The 26,326-nt window shown below is 38.3% G+C and overlaps 1 non-coding gene across 1 annotated transcript; it reads right to left on the bottom strand.

Moving 5' to 3' along the window:
- Positions 1-22,169: 22,169 nt before the first annotated feature.
- LOC112714995 (small nucleolar RNA R71) lies at positions 22,170-22,273 on the bottom strand. Its single transcript, XR_003159429.1, has one exon. It is a non-coding gene; the product is annotated as a small nucleolar RNA R71 (small nucleolar RNA).
- Positions 22,274-26,326: the final 4,053 nt, after the last annotated feature.

Here is a 26,326-nt window from a genome sequence, read left to right on the forward strand (position 1 = left end):
AATAAAAGAACCTCTGAAAATTCCTCAAGAAGAGGATAAGCCTCCTAAACACGAGCTCAAGCCACTACCACCATCCCTGAAGTATGCATTTCTGGGAGAAGGTGACACTTTTTCAGTGATTATAAGCTCTGCTTTAAACTCACAAGACGAGGAAGCACTAATTCAAGTGCTAAGGACACATAAGACAGCTCTTGGGTGGTCCATAAGTGATCTTAAGGGCATTAGCCCAGCAAGATGCATGCACAAGATCCTATTGGAAGATAATGCCAAGCTAGTGGTTCAACCACAGAGGCGGCTAAATCCAGCCATGAAGGAGGTGGTGCAGAAAGAGGTCACTAAGTTACTAGAGGCTGGGATTATTTATCCTATTTCTGATAGCCCCTGGGTGAGCCCTGTCCAAGTTGTCCCCAAGAAGGGAGGCATGACAGTGGTTCATAATTAAAAAATGAACTGGTTCCTACAAGAACAGTTACAGGATGGCGTATGTGTATTGACTACAGAAGGCTCAATACAGCCACCAGAAAGGATCATTTTCCTTTACCATTCATAGACCAGATGCTAGCGAGACTAGCAGGTCATGAATATTATTGCTTTTTGGATGGCTATTCAGGTTACAACCAAATTGCAGTAGATCCTCAGGACCAAGAGAAAATAGCATTTACATGTCCCTCTGGAGTATTTGCCTACAAAAGGATGCCTTTTGGTCTGTGCAATGCACCTGCAACCTTTTAGAGGTGCATGCTCTCTATCTTTTCAGATATGGTAAAGAAATTTCTGGAAGTCTTCATGGATGACTTTTCAGTATTTGGAGACTTATTCAACTCCTGCCTTAACCATCTAGCACTTGTTCTGAAAAGATGCCAAGAGACCAACCTAGTTTTAAACTGGGAAAAATGTCACTTCATGGTGACTGAGGGGATTGTCCTTGGGCATAAAATTTCAAGCAAGGGAATAGAGGTGGATCAATCAAAGGTAGAGGTAATTGAAAAATTACCACCTCCTGCCAATGTTAAGGCAATCAAAAGCTTTCTGGGACATGCAAGATTCTACAGAAGGTTTATAAAGGATTTTTCAAAAATTGCAAAACCTCTGAGTAACCTGCTAGCTGCTGACACACCATTTGTGTTTGACACACAATGTCTGCAGGCATTTGAGGCCCTGAAAGCGAAGCTGGTCACAGCACCAGTCATCTCTGCACCAGACTGGACATTACCATTTGAACTAATGTGTGATGCCAGTGACCATGCCATTGGTGCAGTGTTGGGACAGAGGCATAACAAGCTTCTGCACGTCATTTATTATGCTAGCCGTGTTCTAAATGATGCACAGAAGAATTACACAACCACAGGAAAAGAATTACTTGCAGTGGTTTATGCCATTGACAAGTTTAGATCCTACTTAGTAGGGTCAAAAGTGATTGTGTACACTGACCATGCTGCTCTTAAATACTTACTCACAAAGCAGGATTCAAAACCCAGGCTCATAAGATGGGTATTGCTTCTGCAAGAGTTTAATATAAAAATAAGAGACAGAAAAGGGACAGAGAACCAGGTAGCTGATCATCTGTCCCGAATTGAACCAGTAGCTGGGGCGTCCCTCCCTTCTACTGAGATCTCTGAAACCTTTCCAGATGAGCAACTCTTTGCCATCCAGGAAGAACCATGGTTTGCAGATATTGCAAATTATAAAGCTGTGAGGTTCATACCACAGGAGTACAGCAGGGTGCAAAGAAAAAAATTAATTTCAGATGCCAAGTACTACCTATGGGATGAGCCATATCTCTTTAAGAGATGTGCAGACGGAATAATCCGCAGATGTGTACCTAGAGAGAAAGCACAAAGGATCCTGTGGCATTGCCATGGATCGCAGTATGGGGGACATTTCGGAGGTGAGCAAACAGCCACTAAGGTCCTCCAATGCGGATTCTACTGGCCTACTATCTATAGGGATGCCCGGGAGTTTGTGCGTAACTGTGACAGTTGCCAAAGAGCTGGTAACTTGCCTCATGGTTACGCCATGCCTCAACAAGCGATCCTAGAGATTGAATTGTTTGATGTATGGGAATTGACTTCATGGGTCCCTTCCCACCATCATACTCAAACACTTATATTCTAGTGGCAGTAGACTATGTGTCTAAATGGGTAGAAGCAATTGCCACACCCAATAATGATACCAAGACCGTACTGAAATTCCTACAGAAATACATCTTCAGCAGGTTTGGTGTTCCCAGAGTACTAATTAGTGATGGGGGCACTCATTTCTGCAATAAACAATTGTACTCTGCTATGGTCTGATATGGAATTAGCCACAAAGTAGCAACTCCATATCACCCACAGACGAATGGGCAAGCTGAAGTCTCTAATAGAGAGCTGAAAAGAATCCTGGAACGGACTGTTATTGCCCGTAGAAAGGATTGGGCAAAGAGCTTGGATGATGCTCTGTGGGTATACAGAACAGCCTTCAAGACTCCTATAGGAACCTCTCCATACCAACTTGTGTATGGGAAGGCTTGTCATCTGCCCGTGGAACTGGAACATAAAGCCTACTGGGCAACCAGATTCCTAAACATGCATGCTAAGTTAGCTGGTGAAAAAAGATTGCTCCAGCTAAATGAGCTAGAGGAGTTTAGACTCAATGCCTTTGAAAATGCAAAAATTTATAAGGAAAAGGCAAAGAAGTGGCATGACAAGAAGTTGTCATCCAGAGTCTTTGAGCCAGGACAAAAAGTTCTACTCTTCAACTCTAGGCTCAGACTATTCCCAGGAAAACTTAAATCCCGGTGGAGGGGTCCGTATATGATTACAGGGGTCTCACCATATGGATATGTTGAGCTTCAGGATATTGATTCTGACAAAAAGTTCATTGTTAATGGACAGAGGATCAAACATTATCTTGAAAGCAATTTTGAGCAAGAGTGCTCAAAACTAAGGCTTGAATGAATCTCAGTAAAAGGTCCAGCTAAAGACAATAAAGAAGCGCTTGCTGGGAGGCAACACAGTCATTAGCAGGTTATCTGTTCTATTTAATAAAAGTTTGATACATATTCTCAAAATGCAATCATCAAAATTGAAGGAATTCACAGAGTTACAAAAGGATTCAGTATAAAAAGCAGAGAAAAAGAGCTTGTTGACGAAAAAACGCCAGTAAGGGGTACTCTGGGTGTTAAACGCCAGAATGGATCCCATTTTGGGCGTTTAACGCCGGTAAAGGTACCATTTTGGGCGTTAAACGCCGGAATGGGCACCATTCTGGGCGTTTAACGCCAGGTTGGCAGCATCCTGGGCGTTCAGCAAAACGCCCAGTAATGAAGGAGTTTCTGGCGTTTAACGCCAGTCAGGGTACCTGGCTGGGCGTTAAACGCCCATAATGGCCAACATTTGGGCATTAAACGCCAGAATGGATACCATTCTGGGCGTTTAGCGCCAGATAGGTGGGGGACAGAGATTTTGCTTTCCACTTCAAATTTTTTTCAAACTTTCTTGTTTTGATCCATAATTTTCTGCATAAACACATTTCAAACTTTCATCATTCACCTTCAAATCTTAAAAATTAAAATCATTTTTCAAATCTCTTTCAAATCCTTTCCAAATCTCCTTCAAAAAAACTCAAATATCTCTCAAATTCTTTCCATATCTTTTCAAATCTCCTTCAAAATTTTCAAAATCTCTCCCCCTCCCTTATAAATATACGTTCGGCCATCCCCCTTTCCCCACCATTCGAATTTGCTCTCCTCCTCTCTCTCCTCTTTCTTTTCTTTTGCTTGAGGACATGCAACCCTCTAAGTTTGGTGTGTTTTTCTGTGATCACTAAGCTAAGGCTCATCAAGGTCATGGCTCCCAAAGGAAAACAAACCAATTCTAGAGGCAAGAAAGAGAATGCTCCAAAGGATCTTTAGAGTCAAGAGAGGTTCTTAACCAAAGAACATGCAAACCATTACCACAAAATAATGGGTCTAAGGTCAGTGATCCCGGAAGTTAAATTTGATCTGAAAGAAGATGAATATCCGGAGATCCAAGAGCAAATTCGAAACAGAGGATGGGAAGTTTTAACCAACCCTGAGACAAAGGTTTGAAGAAACATGGTTCAGGAATTCTACTCAAATCTGTGGCTGACAGATAAGCAGAGAATGACTGGAACTGCTTTTCATACCTACAGAACCATGGTCAGAGGGAGAATTATTTACTTCCATCGGGACAAAATAAGAGAGGTCTTCAAATTGCCTCAACTGCAAGATGATCCTGAATCCTTTAATAGGAGAATGGTGAGAGCAGATAAGGGGTTGGATCAAGTTCTAGAGGACATATGCCTCCCTGGAACTAAGTGGACAACCAATTCAAAAGGTGTCCCAAACCAACTCAAGAGGGGAGATCTCAAACCAATTGCAAGAGGTTGGCTAGACTTCATTGAGCGTTCCATATTGCCCACTAGCAACTGTTCTGAGGTCACTATCAAGAGAGCAGTGATGATTCATTGCATTATGCTGGGAAAAAAAGTGGAGGTTCATCATCTGATTGCTTGTGAGATTTACACAATTGCAAATAAGAATTCCACTAAAGCCAAACTGGCTTACCCAAACTTAATCTCTTTGCTATGTAAAGATGCTGGGGTGAGGATGGGAGTAGATGAATTCATCCCAACTGAACATCTAATCACCAAGAAGTCAATAGAAGGACAAATGCAAGATAATTCTATCAAAAGGAGGGTGCAGGAGTTCCTCCCTGAGCTCCCTGAAATTGACTACTGGACCCACCTAGAAGCATCTGTTGCCAAGCTGCAAGAAGCTATGGAACAAATTAAGGAAGAACAGCAGAATCAAAACTGCATGCTCTGCAAATTGCTGAAGGAACAAGAGAAGCAGAGGCGTGAGCTACAGGAGCTGAAGCGCCAGAAGCTCTCCCTTGAAGGGTCAAATACCCCACAAGTTGAGGGAGCATCCACTTCTCAAGATCAAGGTTGTTGAGTCCTAACTCTGTGATAACCTCTATCATTAGGAGTCTATTTTAGAGTCATTTAAATTTTTGTTTTCTATTACTATTAGTCTTATCTTATGTTTATCTTTGAGTCCTGTTCTTAATTCATGATTAATAAAATTTAATATCTATGCCTTAAAGCTATGAATGTCCTATGAATCCATCACCTCTCTTAAATGAAAAAATGCTTTAATCACAAAAGAACAAGAAGTGCAGGATTTCGAATTCATCTCTGAAACTAGTTGAATTAGCTTGATGTGGTGACAATACTTTTTGTTTTCTGAATGAATGTTTGAATAGTGCATATGTCTTTTGAATTTGTTGATTAAATAATGTTAAACTTGTTGGCACTTAAAAGAATGATGGAAAAGGAGAAATGTTATTGAGGATCTAAAAAATCATCAAATTGATTCTTGAAGCAAGAAAAAAAAGCAGTGAATTCAAAAAAAACGAAAAAAAAAAAAAAGAGAGAGATAAAAAGTGATCCAAGGCAAAAAGAGTGTACTTAAGAACCCTGGACACCTCTAATTGGGGACTCTAGCAAAGCTGAGTCACAATCTAAAAAGGTTTACCCAGTTATGTGTTTGTGGCATGTATGTATCCAGTGGTAATACATACATACAGAAGCCCAATTGGCGCTCTCTCAATTGCGTTGGAAAGTAGACATTCTGGGATTTCCAGCAATGTATAATAGTACATACTTTGCCCGAGATTTGATGGCCCAAACTGGCGTTGCAAATCAGCTCAAGAATTTCCAGCGTTTAACGTCGGAACTGGCACAAAAATTGGAGTTAAACGCCCAAACTGGCACAAAAGCTGGCGTTTAACTCTAGAAAAAGTCTCTACACATGAAAGCTTCAATGCTCAACCCAAGCACACACCAAGTGGACCCCGGAAGTGGATTTTTACGTCATTTACTCACTTCTGTATACCCTAGGTTACTAGTTCACTATTAATAGGACCTTTTGACATTGTATCTTTACCTCATGACAATACACGTTTCTTATTGTATCTTCTACGGCATAAGTCTCTAAACCCCATGGTTGGGGGTGAGGAGCTCCGCTGTGTCTTGATGGATTAATGCAATTACTACTGTTTTTTTCATTCAATCACGCTTGCTTCTATTCTAAGATATCACTTGTTCCTCAACTTGATGAATGTGATGATCCGTGACACTCATCATCATTCTCACCTATGAACGTGTGCCTGACAACCACCTCCGTTCTACTTTAGATTGAGTGAATATCTCTTGGATTCCTTAATCAGAATCTTCGTGGTATAAGCTAGAATTGATGGCGGCATTCAAGAGAATCCGGAAGGTCTAAACCTTGTCTGTGGTATTCTGAGTAGGATTCAAGGATTGAATGACTGTGCCAATCTTCAAACTCCTGAGGGCTGGGCGTTAGTGACAGACGCAAAAGAATCACTAGATTCTATTCCAACCTGATTGAGAACCGACAGATGATTAGCCGTGCTGTGACAGAGCGCGTTGAACATTTTCACTAAGAGGATGAGAGGTAGCCATTGACAACGGTAAAACCCTATATACAGCTTGCCATGGAAATAGTCTTGCGTGCATGAAGAAGAAGACAGTAGGAAAGCAGAGATTCAGAAGATAGAGCATCTCCAAAACCTCAACCTGTTCTCCATTACTGCAAAACAAGTATTTATTTCATGTTCTTTTACTTTTCACAATTAAACCTGAGAATTATTGATATCCTGACTAAGAGTTACAAGATAACCATAGCTTTCTTCAAGCCGACAATCTCCGTGGGATCGACCCTTACTCACGTAAGGTATTACTTGCACGACCCAGTGCACTTGCTGGTTAGTTGTGCGGAATTGCAAGAGTGTGATTGCAATTTTGTGCACCAGCAGACGATCCCAGAAAAATAAGAAGGGATGAAGATGTCGGACAGGCAGAACGACCACCTCGTACACCCGAGTGACACGTCCACTGATACACGGAGGATTTACGAGAGGCGGGATCTCCAAATCATCTCGCAAAATATATCTTAAAGAAGTATATCATGTCAAGGGAAGAGAGGAAACAACCGACATCCCCACAATTACTTTTACCAAAGAGGACGCATCCGGCATCATCTCAGGACACAACGATCCTATAGTCATCACTATCGTATTAGCAAATGCAAATCTCTGCCGCACACTGATAGACCAAGAAAGCTCCGCCGACATCTTATTCAAAACTGCCTTCAACAAATTCGACCTAGAAGAAAAAGAACTTAGAGCATATTCGAATATCCTATTCGGACTGGGAGACACCCAAGTTCAACCACTTGGATACATCTCACTACACACGACCTTTGGAAAAGGAAACCAGTCAAGAACACTCAAGATAGACTACATCGTGGTCGATGTAAGTTCAGCCTACAATGCCTTAATAGGTCGGACAACATTGAATCAGCTCGGAACAGTAGTCTCGACTCCATGTTTATGCATGAAATTCCCAACTGCAGAAGGAATAGCTACAATAAAAGCAGACCAGAAGATGGCGCGCCGCTGCTACAACAAAAGTTTAAACCTCAAAGGCAGAGGAAAAGAATTCCACACAATCAAACTCGCTGGAGCTCAGAGGCGGGAAGAACTCCGCCCACAACCCGAAGGTGAAGTAGAAAAAGTCCATATCGGAGATATCCCAGACAAAACAACCAATATTGGTACAATCTTAAAAGGAGACATAAACGAATCACTCGTACAGTTCTTACGAGATAACGTCGACCTCTTTGCATGGAAGGCTGTAGACATGCCAGCCATAGACCCCAAGTTAATGTGCCACAAGCTAGCAGTCTATCCAAGATCTCGGCCAGTACAACAGAAACGTAGAAAGCTCGGGCTAGAACGATCCCAAGTTGTGGAAGAGTAGGTACAAGCTCTACTGGAGCCAAGATTCATAAGAGAATTCACGTACCCACTATGGCTAGCTAACGTTGTCTTGGTGAAAAAATCAAATCAGAAGTGGCGGATGTGCACCGACTACACTGATCTCAACAAAGCCTGCCCAAAAGATCCTTATCCACTCCCAAGTATCGACGCTTTGGTAGATGCCTCCTTTGGATATAAATACATCTCGTTCATGGACGCATATTCGGGATACAATCAAATCCCAATTCTAAAGCTATAAGGTCAGTAGAAAATGAAAATCAAATTCACTGCTCGATCACAAAAAGGACCAAAATAGATGAAAACTGAATTCATCAAAAGGTCGACCAAACGGGGAACAAACCCAATCTCTATAATATCGGCAAAGATGAAAAAGTGACAAAAATAGAATAATGCAAGAAGTTATCGAAAGCAATCCATAGAAAGGACCTGACGAGGTCTTAATAAAATGGGTTGCTATAAATAACTTAAAAGACAGGCCGACTTAAAGAAGGCGGACCAGTCACCGCAATAACCAAAGTTATAAAAAGCCAATCCCTGGAAAGAGGCCTGGCCAGCCCTAAAAAAGAGGATTGCTAAAAATAACTTATAAGGGACCGACGTAAAGAAGTCGGCCCCTAAACCAAAAAGCTAAAAAAAGTAATCCCTAAAAGAGACCTGACAAAGGTCCAAAAAAGAAGATTACTAAAAATAACTTAGAAGGGACCGACGTAAAGAAGTCGGCCCCAAAACCAAAAAGTTATAAAAAGTAATCACTGAAAGAGACCTGACAAAGGTCCAAAAAAAAGGATTACAAAAAAAACTTAAAAAGGACCAACATAAAAGAGCCGGCCCCCAAAACCAAAAAGTTATAAAAGGTAATCCCTAAAAGAGACCTGACAAAGGTCCAAAAAAAAAAAGAGGATTCCTAAGAGATAACTTAGAAGGGACTGACATGATAAAGTCGGCCCGACCAAGATGCCAAAAATTAAAAGGTAAAATCCATGGAAGAGACCTAACAAAGGTCCAAATAGAATGGATTACTACAAAATAATTTCAAGCCGAAGAAGTCGGTTGACAGAAGGCATACAAGTTGAACCCAGAAATCCACGACCTCAAGAGAACCAAGCTACAAAGTATGAAAATACGAAGGCAATCAAAAGAGGTCGGATGACAAAACCTAAAAGGTATCAGATTGGTGTAGACAAACATAACAGGACTCAAGAGGCCACCTGAAGTCAACTCCAAAGAGCCTGAAAAGTTTCCTTTGTTTTTTCCAAAATAAAGTTGCTAACAAAAAAGCAACTAAAAAGTATCCAACAGTTACCACAAACTATAAAATATAAAAAGTTCAAAGCCCACAAGCCAGGCTATACATAAAAACACTAAGAAAATCATTGAGGGTTCGAAGATTTCTTGGCTGCATCAGCACAGGGTGAAGGAGGGCGAGTTTGAAGAGGCACCGCATCCACCGTCCCATCATCCCGATTCAAGATCTGACAATCAGGATCTGACTCGGGACGAATAACTACAGGGCTTGAAGAAGTCGGTGCAATAGAGACCTTGGCGGAAGGCACAGAAAGAGGATCGACATCATCATCGTCGTCAGGGTCGTCAGGGACAATTTTGCCATCCTTCACAATGTTGTCCAAGCTAAAGAGAGTAAGGTCGAGCTCGGACGCAAGAACTCGAACCTGCTCCTTCAGGTTCTCATAAGCAGCATTTACGCTGCCTACAAGGTGACCATGGAGCTCGGCATAATTAGCTCGGGCAGACTCCAAATCCTCCCTGAGACGCATCATTTCCTTATAGGTCGTGACATAGCTCTCCTTGTGCTTCAACGCTATGTCTTCAGCCAACTTTGCAGAAGCCGCCAAAGCAACAACAGTAGTCTTCTCACCCTCCAACTCTCTCTCCAATTTGGTCACCTTCACCTCAAGCTCTACCTTTAAACCCTTCATCCGGTCGAACTCCAACTTAGCCTCCTCCATAAAAGCCTTAGTAGCATGAATGGGAAGATCCTAGGCAGTCTGATATAAAGCGGCCCCCATGTGTGCCATCTTGACGCTGCTCCGAGTAATAAAGTCCAGATGACAAAGAAGAGAAACATTGTCAGTAGGGATAGTACCATAAGGACTAATTTGCTGGTCCACAAACTCGACAACATCAAAATCATGGGCATCAAAGTTAAAGGGCTCAGCTGTGTTTTGTTTTTTCGAAGGAGGAGCGACAGGTGGAAGAAAAATAGTAGTAGAAGTCTGAAGAGGATCAACCATGTGAACTTGAGAGTGGGGATCATCCTCCTCGAACCAGGAGAGCTCGGCACAGGTGGTTTAGAAGGAACCCGGGAAGACCCTTCCCCAGTAACCTTGGCCGAAATGTTCTGGGCCGCCATAACTTTTCTTGCCCTCTTAAAGGCCTTCATAAAGTCATTATTCTTCGCCATCCCTGAAAAACAAAAGAAACCATAGAAGCATATTACAAACCAGAAAACAAAGAAAGCAAAGTAAAGTGGAGCAAAATATATTACCCAGCACAGTTCAGATTAGGGACGGATCCCCCAAAAATTTTTTGGTATCAAAATGGGGTGGCTCCCCCCAAATATCCTCCAAGACAGTCACAAAAGCATACTCAACCTCGTCCAACACTTCCCAAGTATACCTAGACACCACTACGTTCTTCTACCATTCTAAGGGAAAGCGGGGCTCGCCATTCTCATCCAAAAAGAAAGGACAAGCTCCTTCAACAGCTCGGATCTTAAAAAATTAATTCTTAAAATTTTGGAAAGACTCATCATACATGGAAAAAACTTTATGTCCCTGGGCTGACCTAAAGGAAATCTAAGAAGCTTTCTTTTTGGTAGTCCCAAGCTTGGTCAACACAAAGAGATACAAAAAAAGAGTTTGAGAAGGCGTAACACCAAATTCTTGACAAACCAACTGAAAAATCTTAATGAAACCCCAAGAATTCAGATGAAGCTGAGATGGAGCTACATTACCAGACCATAACAGGTCGGTCTCAAAAAAAGTGAAGGGAAGGGTGATGTTCATCTGGCTAAAGAAGAAATCGTATGCATAAAAAAAAGGGACGCTCCCCCTGGGTCAGAACAGGGAAGCAGACCCTTTCGTCAGAATCAGGTGCTACCAATTCATAGTTGTTTTCTTGATCCCCACTACTACATATTCGATGATATTTCCTAAGCTCCACACAGAATTCCGAATTAGCTAGAGATACACACAGCAACACAAGGGAGTCCAACCAGTCGGACATCCCCTCAGGAACCTTAGAAGACGCCTCGACAATATTTTTGCGAGAAGACATGGCTAACTAATCCTACAAATAAGAAAAAAATGGATTACTAACCAAAAAACAGCTCGAGCGATATTAAAACAACTCAGACAATATGATCTAAAGCAATACAAACAGTAAAAGGAAAGCCCCAACACACACACCAAGGCCCAGGGGCATCCTTTGGAGGCAGTGACACAGAGCAAAAGACTCAGGAAAACCTACAGAAGCTAAAACAACCTAGCAAAAGACTCTAAGCAAAAAAGACGCAAATCAGAGCAAGATCACCAAGAAAACCATCGTTCTCTACAAAGCTATCACAACAGAGAAGAGACTTTCTTTCAATCAACACTTCGAAGAGAAAAATGGATTGCTAAAGCCGCCTCTCAGCTACAGTTTCAGTCTACAAAAATTACCAAGCAATAAAATATACCAAGGAAAAATCATTAAAGACGCAACCTTTCCTAGAATCAAACAAGCCATTATCCCAACAAGCTACAAAATCTACAGAAGCAGTAGACAAACATGCAAAGCCTTAAAACCCCATCCATCAGTAGAAACACCAAAGTACGCATAAGTTTGAAAGAAAGCCAGAAAAGTACATCACAATGAACGGACAGGCACAGAAACACGAAAAGGTCCAAGCTTTCCGACAATGCTTTCAAACAAAATTTAAACTTTTTCAAGAAACAAAGGAGCAACGAGAAAAGTAAAGAAACGAGAAGCCAACCTGAAAGAAGAAAGCTCTGAAGAAGTTGAAAGATGGAGGAACGAAATTGCCCTTCAAACAAAGCACCAACAATCACCAAACAGCGTCACGAGGAAAAATGCAAATGTGCAAAGTCTCAGGCAAAAGCAGAAAGATAGAGAGAAAAAGGGGAAAGTTACAGAGAAGAGAAAAAACTATTTTCTGTGTGTAAAATTCAAAATAAAAGAAGCAAGAGAAACGGGGCATTAAAAACCAATTAATGAGGGTATTAAACCCTTGCACATTTCCAAGACAAAAAAGGTTAAAAGTGCGCGCTTCTAAAAGCGAAGGAGAAACGCTTCACATTCAAAAGCTGCAGCAAAGTCGACAAAATGCTCGAGTTCGGCTTCACCATAAAAGGATCGAAGTCCTAAAGCTGAAGACTCGACCTCAAAACAGATGACCGAGCTCGAGCAGGGGCACTGTTCATACCCTGGGTCGAGCTGTCCGACCCAGGATGTTCTACTGACAAGTCGACTGACCTCTTCAGGTCAGGACAATCCAACCTCTTCTCAAAGAGCTCGGCCAAATCACCAGGAAAGCCCAAAGAGGGCTCAAATGGAGGACCATACCCCAAATCCTAAGGCAGCCCAAGCCTACAAAGAGAAGGGCGGTTCCCTTGAAGATAAGATTACCTCACTTGAAGATAAGATAAATATAAGATAAGATAACTAACGTATCTTATCTAAGAAGGTCACTCTACGCCATTATAAATACACTGGAGCACTCAGGTATAACTCATACTCTGATTCTACGAAAAACCTGCTTAATACCCTTGCTAATTTAAGCATCGGAGTCCCTTGCAGGTACCACCACCCTTCGATGAAGAAGGATCAGCAGCATTGCCAGTCCAACAAGTCGGACACGACAGCTTCAGCCGCCATGCACAAGCCGAACACGTCATCTCCGATCAGTACAGAAGATCTCATCCGAGATCGACCTACAGTTTCAAGTAACCCTCGGAACAATATCCAAATTCAAAAATCAATCACAACAACAACACCAACTATTTTTATAATTTAAAAAAATCAAACAAAACTAACACAGAATCAAACAACAAATATATTCATAATAAAAAAATCCGTCAACAATAACACCACATTCAAATCAAGACAGAAATTTCAAAATTTCAATCCTTCAAACTCAAGGGAGAGAATGCAGAAAAGAGAGAAGAGAGAAGAGAGAAAAAAAGAGAGAAGAGAAAAACTCAGAGAAGAGGGGGGTTTTGCTGCGGTCCGTCGCCGTCGCGGTTGAAGGAAAGAGGAGGAAGAAGCGACGGCATGGAAAGCTACTGCCATCGCCGTCGCAGCTATGGTTGAGGAGAGGACAGATCGAGTGAGGAGAAAGAGCAGAGCCCCTCACCACCAAAAGCTCAACGACGGTGATGGAGCTCGACGCCGACAGAGCAGCTCTCTGCCGTCACTCTTCACTTCCGTCACCTCCTCCTTCTTCCTTTCCTTTCTTCTCCCTCTATTCCTCTCTTCTCTCGTCCTCTTTCTCATCTCCTTGTTTTGTCTCTCTCTCTCTCTCTCTCTCTAGTCACGACACAATGGTGACAGCAATGGTGGCAGCCGCACTCTTCCCCGCCGTCACCTCCCTTTTTGCCTTTCCTTTCTTTCTTCTTCCTCTCTATTTCTCTCTTCTTCATTTTGTTCTGTGTCTTTCGTTTTCTTTTTTTTCTATTTAGGTAGGGGTAAGGGGTGGGTGGGGTGGTTTATTTTTTTAAATATTTTTATTTTTGTTTAAAGGGTAAAATTGTCTGAAAAAAATGTTGTTTATGGACAAAAGGATGATTTTATAACGTTTTGTAACGTTAAGGATGATTTTAATAACAAAAAAAGGTCGGGGACGAATTTGATTTTCACCCCAGACCTTAGGGACGAAAAAAGCACTTAACCTAATGTTTAATTACTCTGTTAGTTTGTATAGTTTTATCAAATTTATAATTAGATCTTTATATTTTTAATTAGGTCTCTACAGTATTTTTAATTTTGTAATTAGATTTTTTTCGTCCTAAAAATATTAAAATTAATAGAATATTCTTTCTGAAAAATATATAGTCAAAGATCTAGTTAGATTTTTAATTGTGAATACCATTAGTTTGCAAAAAAATATTTCGTTAACTCTAATATTTTTTTACACTGATAATGATTTAATTACAAAAGTCAATATAGTGTAAAAAATCATTTTAAAAAAATATAAAATGAAAATACCAAATCGGTAAATGAAAGCTTCTAGAACTGACAAATTGATACCTGACCTTTGTTATTGATAAAATGATCCCTAAAAAATTTTAAAATTTGACAGAAACACCCAAACGTAAAAACATAATGTCACATGAAACGGAAAATACTGATCAGACAATTGGAAGATCTTTAGTATGGCAGTAGAGAGCTCTGATGGTGTTTCCAGTGATGAGGAGAGCTTGTAGCTGCAACGATAACCAACTTTATTCCTCTCACTCCAACTCCAATTCTCAATCCCTCACCTCCTCACCCCAAGCCAAAAGCCTAATCTCTTCCTTCATTTCCTCTACTTCTTTTTCATCCTCCATGCTTGATTCGCTCCACCAACTCACTTGACTTGCCAAGCACAACTTAATCTTCTGTCATTGTCTCATTAACTCAAAAAATTGTCCAACCATTACTCTTACGTTGAATCCCACGACCACGATTCTCTCCGTGAGAACACTCTCTCTTTGCTTTTCAATCTTAGTCTCGACGACCACAATAAGGTTGGATTCGTTGCTGAGGGAACAATTACCCGTCTTGTCGCTCTCACCTCTGGCACTGCTATCGGAAATCCATCTTGGGACTGTCGCACCCTTGTAAAGGACAGAAAGGGGAGAAAGAAAAAAAAGTTGTAACGATTCTTTATGCTCTCTGCTCAGCTGTTGAGGTTGTTAGAATTCTCACAAAACGAAAAGAAGGGAGAGAGCAGATAGAGAGATTCTATTAATGCATTCAGATTTTGAGTCAAATTTTAAGGAATGGACGAGATGCGAAAACACCATCGTCACAGCTGTAAGCTCCCCTCATAGCTGAAAATGTGATCGAAGCTCTTTGCCACCATTATTGAAACTCTTCCGATTATCATATCAGCATTTTTTATTTAATGTGATGTCATGCTTTTACATTGGGATATTTTATTAATAACAAAAATTAAATATTATTTTATCAATATTAAAATCTTTTAAATACTAATTTAGTATTTATCTCAATATATAAAATCTTACTTACAAATATGGCGAATTCTACCATGTAAATGGAGAATTCTATCTACATGTGTAGATGACACGTGTATGCTTATAATGAATGTAATGTGTTTTGCATCATAATGGAAGAAGACAAGTTCTCTGTAGTAATGGGCTCCACTGAAAGGTAGGCTTGCGGGAATTTTTTTAAATAAACAATTTAATTATTAAATTATCAAAATATATAATTTGTAGTGTATTTATCAATTTACATCACATTAATTTATTTTGTTTATATTGTAAATGATATATGTGTATTTGTAAATATAAAAATATAATATTTTGAAAATAATAAAAATATTAATAATTTAAATTGGACCAAACTCTTAAAAATTAAACGTTTTAAATAATATAGAAGATGGATAGTTTCAAATAATAGAAAAGATAGACAGCTTCAAATAATAGGAAAGATGGGCGAAGAGAAAATGGACGATTTCAAAATAATAGGAGAAAAGAGGAGATTTTAACTAACTAATTAATGAGCGACTGGACGTATCATGTAATTTGAAACTGCTCATTTAAATATATATAAATATTTTGTAATTAATTTAGGATTTAAATTTTAACGTATATTTTTTTTAATAAAACATATTTAAAAAAGAAGTAAATTAACACTAAAACTTTTTATTATTAGTTTAAATGGGTTGGTTTCTAAGAAAATAATGTATTGATTTTAAATGGGCATTTTCAAATTATGTGATATTGTCCAGTCGCCCATTAATTAGTTAGTTAAAATCATCTCTCTCCTCTTATTATTTTGAAATTGTCCATTTTCTCTCTGCCCATCTTTCCTATTATTTAAAACTGTCTATCTTTTCTATTATTTAAAACCATCCCTCTCCTATATTATTTAAAATCTTTAATTTTTAAGAATTTGGTCCAATTTAAATTATTAATATTTTTTATTATTTTTAAAATATTGTATTTTTATATTTACAAATACACATATCTCATTTATAAAATAAACGAAATAAATCAATGCAATGTAAAAACGCTACAAATAATATATTTCGATAATTAAATAATTAAATAATTTATTTAAAAAAAATCCCGACAAACCTACCTTTCAGTGGAGTCCATTACGGCAAAAAAATTTGTCTCTATTATCTATAACAATATATATATATATATATATATATATATATATATATATATATATATATAATGAGAAAACTCATTTTGGTGTCTAATTTTTTTTCATTTATATCCTTCTTAATAACTTATTTCCCGTTATAAAATTTTCACTACTTCATTTCCATTTACATTCATGTCAATATAACTTTTCACGTTAGTTTCTCTCACATCACGTTACTACATCAGTTACAGAATTTTTACTACTTAATCTTCATCTTCATCTATAATAACTAATAGGATACTAATTTCTCCTCTTAATCTCTCTCACTTCACTGGTTACTTCTATAACAATATATAATGGAAAAACTCATTTTGGTGTCCAATTATTTTCCATTTTTATCCTTATTAATAACTTACTTCCCGTTACAGAATTCTCACTACTTCATTTCTATTCACGTCATGTCAATATAACTTTTTCCGTTAATTTTTCTCACATCACGTTACTACATCAGTTACAGAATTTTCACTACTTAATCTTCATCTTCATCTATAATAACCAATAGGATACTAATGTCTCCTTTTAATCTCTCTCACTTCACTGGTTACTCCATAATAGAAAAAATGTTCTTCATTTCTCCTCCATTTTCTCCAGCATTCTTCTCTCTTCGCCTAAATATAATATAAAACCTACTGTAATTTATTTTTCCTCATCAAATAAAAGTGTAAAACTATTTTTATATGTTTCTTTGATTAATTACAGTTGACAACATACCAATAGAAGATTCACGTAGAAGTGGTCGACGAACTTGACAAGACTATGCCAAGTAACAAAGACAAAATATGAGTGAAGAACAGAGGCAGCAACACCTTGGCAGAAGGCGTACCAGTTATCGAGAGAGTATTAGACAAGGAAAACAAATCCATACATCAAGTGATAAGTAATTTTTGGTAAATTTTATTATATTTGTGATATTCATTTAAATTATATTTTATTTAGTTTTATCTTAATTTTAGTTTGTACCATTTTGCTTTAAGTATAATGTACTCTATAGCTTCATTCTAATTATTTTATTAGAGTTTTTGTTGTAACTTCTTAAAAAAAAATATCATTTTTGTATTTTTTATATTTTTCTTCTCCTTTCTTTAACATTCTCAATTGAATTGCCTCCATCCTTCTCCTTTGCCTTCTTTCACTACGATTACAAATTTTTTTTAATTCACTTACTCAATCTATATTTTTAATCTATTTTTTTTAATTTGTTACCAATTTTTCACATAGACAAATAGCGTTATGCTTTTTTCTCTCATTAATTTGATTTGATCTATAACAATATATAATGAAAAAACTCATTTTTGTCTCCCATTTTTTTCCATTTTTATCCTTCTTAATAACTTATTTTCCATTACAAAATTTCCACTACTTTATTTTCATTCACGTCCATGTCAATATAACTTCTCCGTTAATTTCTTACATCACGTTACAAAATTCCCACTACTTAATCTTCATCTTCATCTATAATAATTAACAGGATACTAATTTCTCCTCTTAATCTCTCTCACTTCACTAGTTACTCTATAATAAAAAAATTTCTTCATTTCTCCTCCATCTTCTCCGCTATTCTTCTCGCTTCGTCTAAATATAATGTAAAACCTACTGTAATTTACTTTTCCTCGTTAAATAAAAGTTTAAAACTATTTTTATATGTTTCTTTGATTAATTACAGTTGACAACATACCAATGAAATATTCACGTAGAAGTGGTCGACGAACTTAGAGTGAAGAATAAAGGCAGCAACACCTTGCCAGAAGGCGTGCCAGTTATCGAGAAAGTATTAGACAAGGAAAACAAATCCATACATCAAGTGATAAGTAATTTTTGGTAAATTTTATTATATTTGTGATATTCATTTAAATTATATTTTATTTAGTTTTATCTTAGTTTTAGTTTGTACAATTTTGTTCTCAATGTACTTTGTAACTTCACTCTAATTATTTTATTAGAGCTTTTGTTGTAACTTCTTAAAAAATTTTATCATTTTTGTATTTCTTTTGATGTTTTTCTTCTCCTTTCTTTAACATTCTCAATTGAATTGAATTGCCTCCATCTTTTTCCTTTGCCTTACTCTACTGCGGTTACAATTTTTTTTTTCAATTTACTTACTCAATCTATATTTTTAATCCATTTTTTATTTTTTAATTTGTTACCAATTTTTTATGTAGATAAATAGCGTTATGCCTTTTTCTCTCATTAACGTGATTTGACAAAAAAATAATTTCTTTACATTTTATAGGTACATTTTATTTATTTTTTTACATGTCTGTATTTAATTATCTGTCAATGATGGGATAAAAAAATTTTATAAATATTTTTTTAACATTTTTCTTTTTAAATTGCTTTTAATGGATTAATTTTTTTTAATTTTCTAAAATACTTGATTACTTAGAATATCGTATTTAAAATTTGAGTATATAAATATTTTAAATTAAACTAAAATAAATAAACTATATTACAAAAAAGTTTATTAATTTTGTCTTTTACAATATTATTTGTTTGGCATATTGGCTTAATTATTTAATTAGTATATAATGCATGCAAGAAAATCACACCTATAAAGTGGTTCTTAAAATATTAGTATACGAATTTTTTAAATAATTAATTATTTAGAGTACTAGATTTGATATTTAATTATGTAAAGTATTGTATTTGTCATTGATGCCAAGGCATCTTGGGCTAGTTTCACTAGCATTTTTCTGTTAGTTTTAGTTGTTTTATGCATTTTCTTGAGCTTAAAGTAACCAAGAATGGTTAAATGAACAACAAAGTAATGAATCATCCAAACAGTGTAATTTTGATGCAAATTCCATGAGTTTTTAGTTATATTACTTGAATGCTATGAATGGATGAATTCTCATGAAATTTTGCAAGATTTTGATGCAATTGTTTGGATGATTTCAGGGAAGAGAGGCTAGGCAAGGAAGCAACAAAATCAATGAAGGAAGCTTGAAATTCAAATGGGACGTTTAAGCTCCAGTTTAAGCCTAAACTGGAGCTTAAACGCCAAAATTATGAGAAGAGAGGAAATGCTGTAACTGGCGTTTAACCTCCAGTTTGACCTCAAACTGGAAGTTAAACGCCAGAATGAGAAAGGGCACTAAGGAGCATTCCACGTTTAACCTCCAGTTTGACCTCAAACTGGAAATTAAACGCCAGAATGAGAATTGAACTAAGGGAGGCACAAAAGCATTTCCACGTTTAACCTCCAGTTTAACCTCAAACTGGAGGTTAAACGTGTTCGACACTTTCTTTTCTCACCAAGAAGCATTCCACGTTTAACCTCCAGTTTGACCTCAAACTGGAGGTTAAACGCCAGAAGCAATAGAGAGGCACCAGAAGAGTTCCACGTTTAACCTCCAGTTTGACCTCAAACTGGAGGTTAAACGTGTTCGATGGTTTTTCTCCTCCAGGGTGTGTTCTTCATTTCCAAGTTTAACCTCCAGTTTGACCTCAAACTGGAGGTTAAACGTGTTCGATCCTAATGGCCTCCAGGGGTTGCTTTCTTCATTTCTAAGTTTAACCTCCAGTTTGACCTCAAACTGGAGGTTAAACGTGTTCGATCCTAATAGCCTCCAGGGGTTGCTTTCTTCATTTCCAAGTTTAACCTCCAGTTTAACCTTAAACTGGAGGTTAAACGTGTTCGACTATGTACACTCCTGGGGTGCTTTCTTCCAATTCCACGTTTAAGTTTTAGTTTGACCTTAAACTGAAACTTAAACTTCAACTTAAACGCCACTCTTTGAAAGGGTTTCTGGGCCAATTATATTGAGGTTTAAGTTAGCATTGGAGCACAAATATTAACTTAAACCTATTATGGTATGAAACCCAATTGAATATCATAGTTTATGGGATTGGGCCTGAAGAATTGATGAGTCTGGAACTTCAAAATTGTTGAGTCTTGTGTCATTACTTGTTTATCACTAAGTTTGCTCAATGAATGTTACAGAATGGGATCACAGCCTCATCAGGATTATGGATCATAAACCCAAAGCAAAAAGGAAATCAGGGAAAGGCCTCAAAGCCCAAGAATCACAACAGAAGCTCAATTTAGAAAGTGTATAAATAGGATAGAATTGAAGTCAAGGGGACTTTTTTTTTACTTTTGGACACTTGAGAATTTTTCATCAATTTTTCTAGTTTTGAATTCGGAGCTATGACTCACTAAACCCCTTTCATTGGGTTAGGGAGCTCTATTGTAATTCAATGAATCAATAATAGTTTTATCTTCTTCTTCAATCTTTTCTCTTGAATTTTGTTAGAAAGCTTCTCGATCTAATTCCATTGGGTAGTTGTCTTGGGAAAGAAACTACCCATAATTGGAATCCTTCGGAACCTTGGGAAAGGAATGGAGGATTCATGCTAGAGAAGCTTTCTCACAGTGAATTGGATTGGGGTTTGGATGGATATTGTGACATGTAATCCTACCAAATTGTGGTTCATGAAACTGTGTGGTATAATCAGTGATCGAGCTTCATCTCTTCTTATGAACATTTAAACCAAGGGATTGGGAATTTGTTTGTTTTTAGAGAGAATTGGTGAGCCAAGGAATTGGGATCCAATCATATAAGATTGCCAAGCAAGATTCAATGAATGCATTGGTCGAGGAAGAGATGAAAATGTTTTGATTCGGAGATCTCAATATCTCCTCATACCCAATGAACTCCCCATCTCTGATCTACCTTTTCTATTTACATTCTGCAATTTCAATTCATGCAAATCCTCCCCAATTCCCTTTTAATTTCAGCAATTTACTTTTCCGCACTTTAATTCTCGCAATTTAAGATTCAGTCATTTCAATTCCTTGCAATTTACATTTACCGCCAATTTACTTTATGCAATTCACACCCAATTCTTGATTCCGCTCAACTAATCAAACTTCTAATTCGAATTGCTTATTCAACCAATCCTTGTGGGATTCGACCTCACTCTATTGTGAGTTTTTACTTGACGATAACCGGTGCACTTGCCGGAAGGAATTTTGCCGATTGTGCAATTTCCTTAATCGTAGCTATACTCAGTTATAGCACATCAAGTTTATGGCGCCGTTGCCGGGGATTGGTTTTCGATTGACAATTCTCAAATTGGAAGTTAACTAGATTGAGCAATTTTTTTTTGTTTTGTTAATTTAGTTCAAGTTACTTGTTGAATTTTAATTTCTGCACTCTGTTATTTGCTTTTTCTTTCTTATGCCTTTCATTTCGAGCAACTAACTCACTGACCCACTAACTATTTGAATTAATTCCTCAACTGCTCTAACCATACTCTTCCATTAACCAAGAGTATTCCACTTGGTTGTTGCTTGTGGTGTGTTCTTGTATGACAGGTAGGAGAGAAGAGACATCAACCCCTCCATATACCGAACCAGAGAGGACCCTTCATAGACTTAGAAGGGAAGCAAGAAGGAAGAGGGTACTGGGAGAAGAAGAATCTGAAGGAGAATCTGAGGACAACTTTGAGGAAGCTCTAGATCTCAACATGGATAGAGAAGTTCACAACCATGAGAGGGATGATGGAAACAATGCCATTCCTGAGAGAAGGGTTCTTGGTTCATACATAAACCCAACCTCTGGGAATTGTGGTAGTAGCATTCAGAAACCACCCATTCAGGCCAACAATTTTGAACTCAAACCACAGCTAATATCACTGGTGGAGAACCATTGTTCATTTGGTGGGAGTGCTAATGAAGATCCAAATCAACATCTCACCAAATTCCTGAGAATTTGTGACACAGTGAAGTCCAATGGAGTCCAGGAAGATGCCTACAAACTGCTCTTGTTCCCATTTTCACTTAGGGACAAGGCAGCTAAGTGGCTGGAATCATTCCCAAGGGACAGCCTAACAACCTGGGATGAGGTGGAGAGCAAGTTTCTGGCACGTTTCTACCCCCCACAAAAGATCAATAGGCTTTGATCTAAGGTTCAGACTTTTAGACAACAGGATGGTGAGACTCTCTACGAGGCATGGGAGAGGTTCAAAGAGTTGACAAGGAAATGCCCACCAAACATGTTCCCTGACTGGGTGCAATTGCATATTTTCTATGATGGACTTTCTTATGAATCAAGGAAGGCTGTATACCATTCATCCGGAGGTTCATTGAACAGAAAAAAGACTGTGGAAGAAGCCATTGAAGTGATTGAGACAGTGGCTGAGAATGAGTACTACTATGCTTCAGAGAGGCACAATACTAAGGGAGTGATGGAGCTGAACCATGTTGATACAATTCTAGCCCAAAACAAGGTGTTTGCCAAGCAACTAGCAGAGCTCACCAGGAAATTAGACACAAAGCAAGTGGCTGCAATACACACACAAGATCAAGAGGAAGTAAGCATTGAAGGAGGTGATTGGGAAGAGGCCAACTATGTGGGAAATCAACAAAGGCAACCATATGATCCACATTCCAACACTTACAACCCAGGATGGAAAAACCACCCAAACTTTGGGTGGGGAAACCAGCAAAGCCAACCACAAAACCACAAACCTTACAACCACAACCAACATAACAATTCCACATACCAAAACTCCAACCAAAGATCATACCAAGCCACACAAAACACTTACTCCCAATCACCATATCATGGCCAAAATAACCAACCTGCCCAACCTAATCCGAACCAACAATTTCAAGATCAATTAAACAGGATAGAAGGAAGGTTAGTAAACATGGGTCAGGACATAAGTGAGTTGAAAAACTTTAGGGACGATGTGAGATCAACCTTAAGAAACCATGGCGAAAAACTCAAGTGGATGGAGGCTCGAGTAGGAGAACTTTCTCAACAGGCCCCTAAGTCAACTGCAGTGTTCCCTAGTGACACAGAAAAGAATCCTAAAGGGGAACAAAAGGGAGTGAGATGGGAAGAATGCAAGGCCATCACCACATTGAAGGAAGTCTCAGAAGAAGACGGAATCAGACCCTCAGAAAAGGAGCCAAAAATCTTGAAAGAAAGTGTGGAAGAAGCTAAGCAGGAAAGCGAAACGGAGCAAGCTAAGGATATGCAAAAGGAAGGCACGCTGGAAACATACCAACCAAAAGCACCATTTCCTCAGAGGTTAGGAGGAGGTGAAAAAGGGAAAACATATTCAAGGTTCCTAGAGACATTTAAGTCTCTCCATATCAATATTCCCTTTCTTGATATCCTCCAGCAGATGCCTACACATATCAAGTATTTGAAAGAATTGCTGAGCAAGAAAAGAGTTTTGAAAGGAGGACAAACTGTAATAATGAACAAGGAATGCAGTGCACTCATCAAGAAGGACAGAGTCTCTAAGAAAACAGACCCAGGAAGTTTCCATATCCCTTGCATCATAGGGGAAACAAAAATTGATAGAGGATTCTGTGATCTAGGAGCTAGCATAAATGTGATGCCTCTAACTCTTATGAAGAGGCTACAACTGAATGAGGTAAGATCCACTGATGTAATCATACAACTGGCTGACAAAACTCAAAAGCAAGCTGAAGGGGTAGTGGAGAATGTGCTGGTGAAAGTGGGAAATTATTTCTTCCCTACAGACTTTGTCATTTTGGACATGGAGGAAAGCTACCTACACCCTATCATTCTGGGAAGGCCATTTCTAGCCACTGCTAGAGCGCTCATAGATGTAGAACAAGGAGAGCTAATTTTGAGAATACATGATGAACAGCTCATTTTCCATGTTTTCAAACCTGCATCTGACCATGAACCAGAATCTGAAAAGCCTAAGGATGATAGTAGCCATCTCTGTTCGGAGGAAAGCAATCCAGCAACTAAAACTCTAAAACAGTCCTTGGAAGGCAAACAAGATTTGCAAGAGTTAAAGCCACAAGAATTAAAAGAAACAAATAAGAAGGAACCTCCTGGCATAAGAGTCAAAGAAGAAGTCCTCAAGAGAGAGGGAAGAATTGTAAAGAAAGTGCCAAGAGGGTGGAGAAACAAGAAAATTCCCACTGAAGGTTTCTCTCCGAGAGATGAAGTGATATCAAGTCATTATCTGCCAATGCCACCTGGCCTCAAAACCATTCCTTCACAGCTTCCTCAAGTGTTCACAATCAGGAAAGTTCTTTCTATGGAACATTTGGAAATCATAAAGGAATCAAATGGGGACGTTTTCATAGTGAGAGGAGAAGACATCAAGCACTACAATCCACCCTAACAAGGGACAACCGTCAAGCTAGTGACGTTAAAGAAGCGCTTCATGGGAGGTAACCCATGTTTTTAGTATCCTTACTCTTTATTGTTTTACTCTGCATCTAATAAAGCATGGTTTCTTATGCATGAACGTGAATCCTCAGGACAACCGTTGATAAGGTGCACTAAACATTACATGTAAAATACAATTGGTCTCTAAGTTTGGTGTGCCTGAAGGCATCTCCAAATCTTATGCAAAATTGTATTTAGTTTTTCATTCAAGGTGCACAACCAAACATTAAGTTTGGTGTTCCTTTTTGAACACAATTAATGAAAAGCAAGAAGTTCCTCTGGATTTAGAATTTCATGACAAGTATACCATTTGCATGTCTTAATACTTTGATTTCAATTACTTTAGGTAGTGAAATTGTTTAGGATCAAAGAGTCAAGGTGACTATGATTTATTAAGAATTATGCACATTCATTAAGGACACTAACATGGATTTCATGTCATCAGGAGACATTACCAAACACTAAGTTTGGTGTCCAATAATAAGTGTGCATACATATAAAAGTCACGGCTATAAGCTCATAAAGTTAATCATTGATCTACAATTCAAAAAGAATGAAAAACATGTGCAAGTGCTTTTCCTTATTCACATGACCGAAAAAAAAATGATAACAAATTTGTTTGTTTGTGCAGGTACAAAAGGAAGGATAATAATGGAGGAAAAAGACAAATGGGGAGGCACGGTGCTTGGTCAAAAAGGAAGTTCAAAGGTCTTTGAAACTAACAAATGGGAAAAAGAAGTTCTGCATGAAAAGATAGCTACATGTACAACCTAATGCACCTAGAATACTTCCAAGAAAGTGAAAAGCAATTCGTCCTTTTCCCTAATTCATATATTTACCATCAAGCCATCCTTCACAAATCACCCTAGCCATCCATTTTTCACTTGCTTGCAATATAAAGAAGCAATTAGGGAACGAGCTCCACACCACCAAAGCTCCTTCTTGCACATTTCCTTTCATCATAGCATAACTATCTCTTGCCGAAAACAACCTCACCACTCTTCTAACCACATTTTCTTACTTCACCTTGTCAACCTTAGCTTGTTACTCTCCAAAACTAAAGAACCAATGGCAGCCTCATCTAGCCACAAAAGAAGAAAAGACAAGCAACCCATGGAGGAGGAAAGGGAATTTGATGCATGGAAATACAAATCAGTTTTCCATGAGATCCAAGCCGAATGGATGAGACCTAAAAGGGTACTAGCTGAGGTTCCCTTTGACCTGGAAAAGGATGAGTTCCCAGGTATTTGGGAGAAGATCAAAAAGAGGAAGTGGGAGCTCTTGACTAAGCCAATCACTAAGATCAACATCAATCTGGTGAAGGAGTTTTATGCAAATGCAGTGAGGGAGGATCCAACCGTGGAACCTACCTACAAAAGTTATGTGAGAGGGGTGGAAGTTGATTTCAGCCCCAAGGCAATCATGAAAACTCTTGGCCTGAAAAACATACGTTTCAGCCAAGCAAGTTATGAGGAAAGGATGATAGGAGAACCTGACTATACGACTATTGCTGAAGACCTTTGTGCCATCAGAGCTGAATGGGTAAGAAAAACAAAAGGGGCTCCAAGAGTCTTGAGAAGGGGAGACCTAACACCTGAAGCTAAGGGGTGGTATGCAATAGTTAGGAGATCCATCCTACCCACTGCAAACTCTTCAGAAATAGTCCCTAAAAGAGCCATCTTGCTACATTGCATTATGGTGGGAGGAGAGATCAAGGTTCATAAACTCATTGCTGATCAGATACAAGAGTTTAGTGAGAAAAGTGACCCTGACTCCTGGCTCCACTTCCCTAGCACCATCATTAGACTATGCATTGATGCCCAAGTACCACTTGAAGATGAAAGACCTAATTGGCTATATCCTGGAATGGCCATAACTGCTCAC

This window comes from Arachis hypogaea, chromosome 1 (genome assembly GCF_003086295.3).
Source record: "Arachis hypogaea cultivar Tifrunner chromosome 1, arahy.Tifrunner.gnm2.J5K5, whole genome shotgun sequence".
In the NCBI taxonomy this organism is placed as follows: Eukaryota; Viridiplantae; Streptophyta; class Magnoliopsida; order Fabales; family Fabaceae; genus Arachis; species Arachis hypogaea.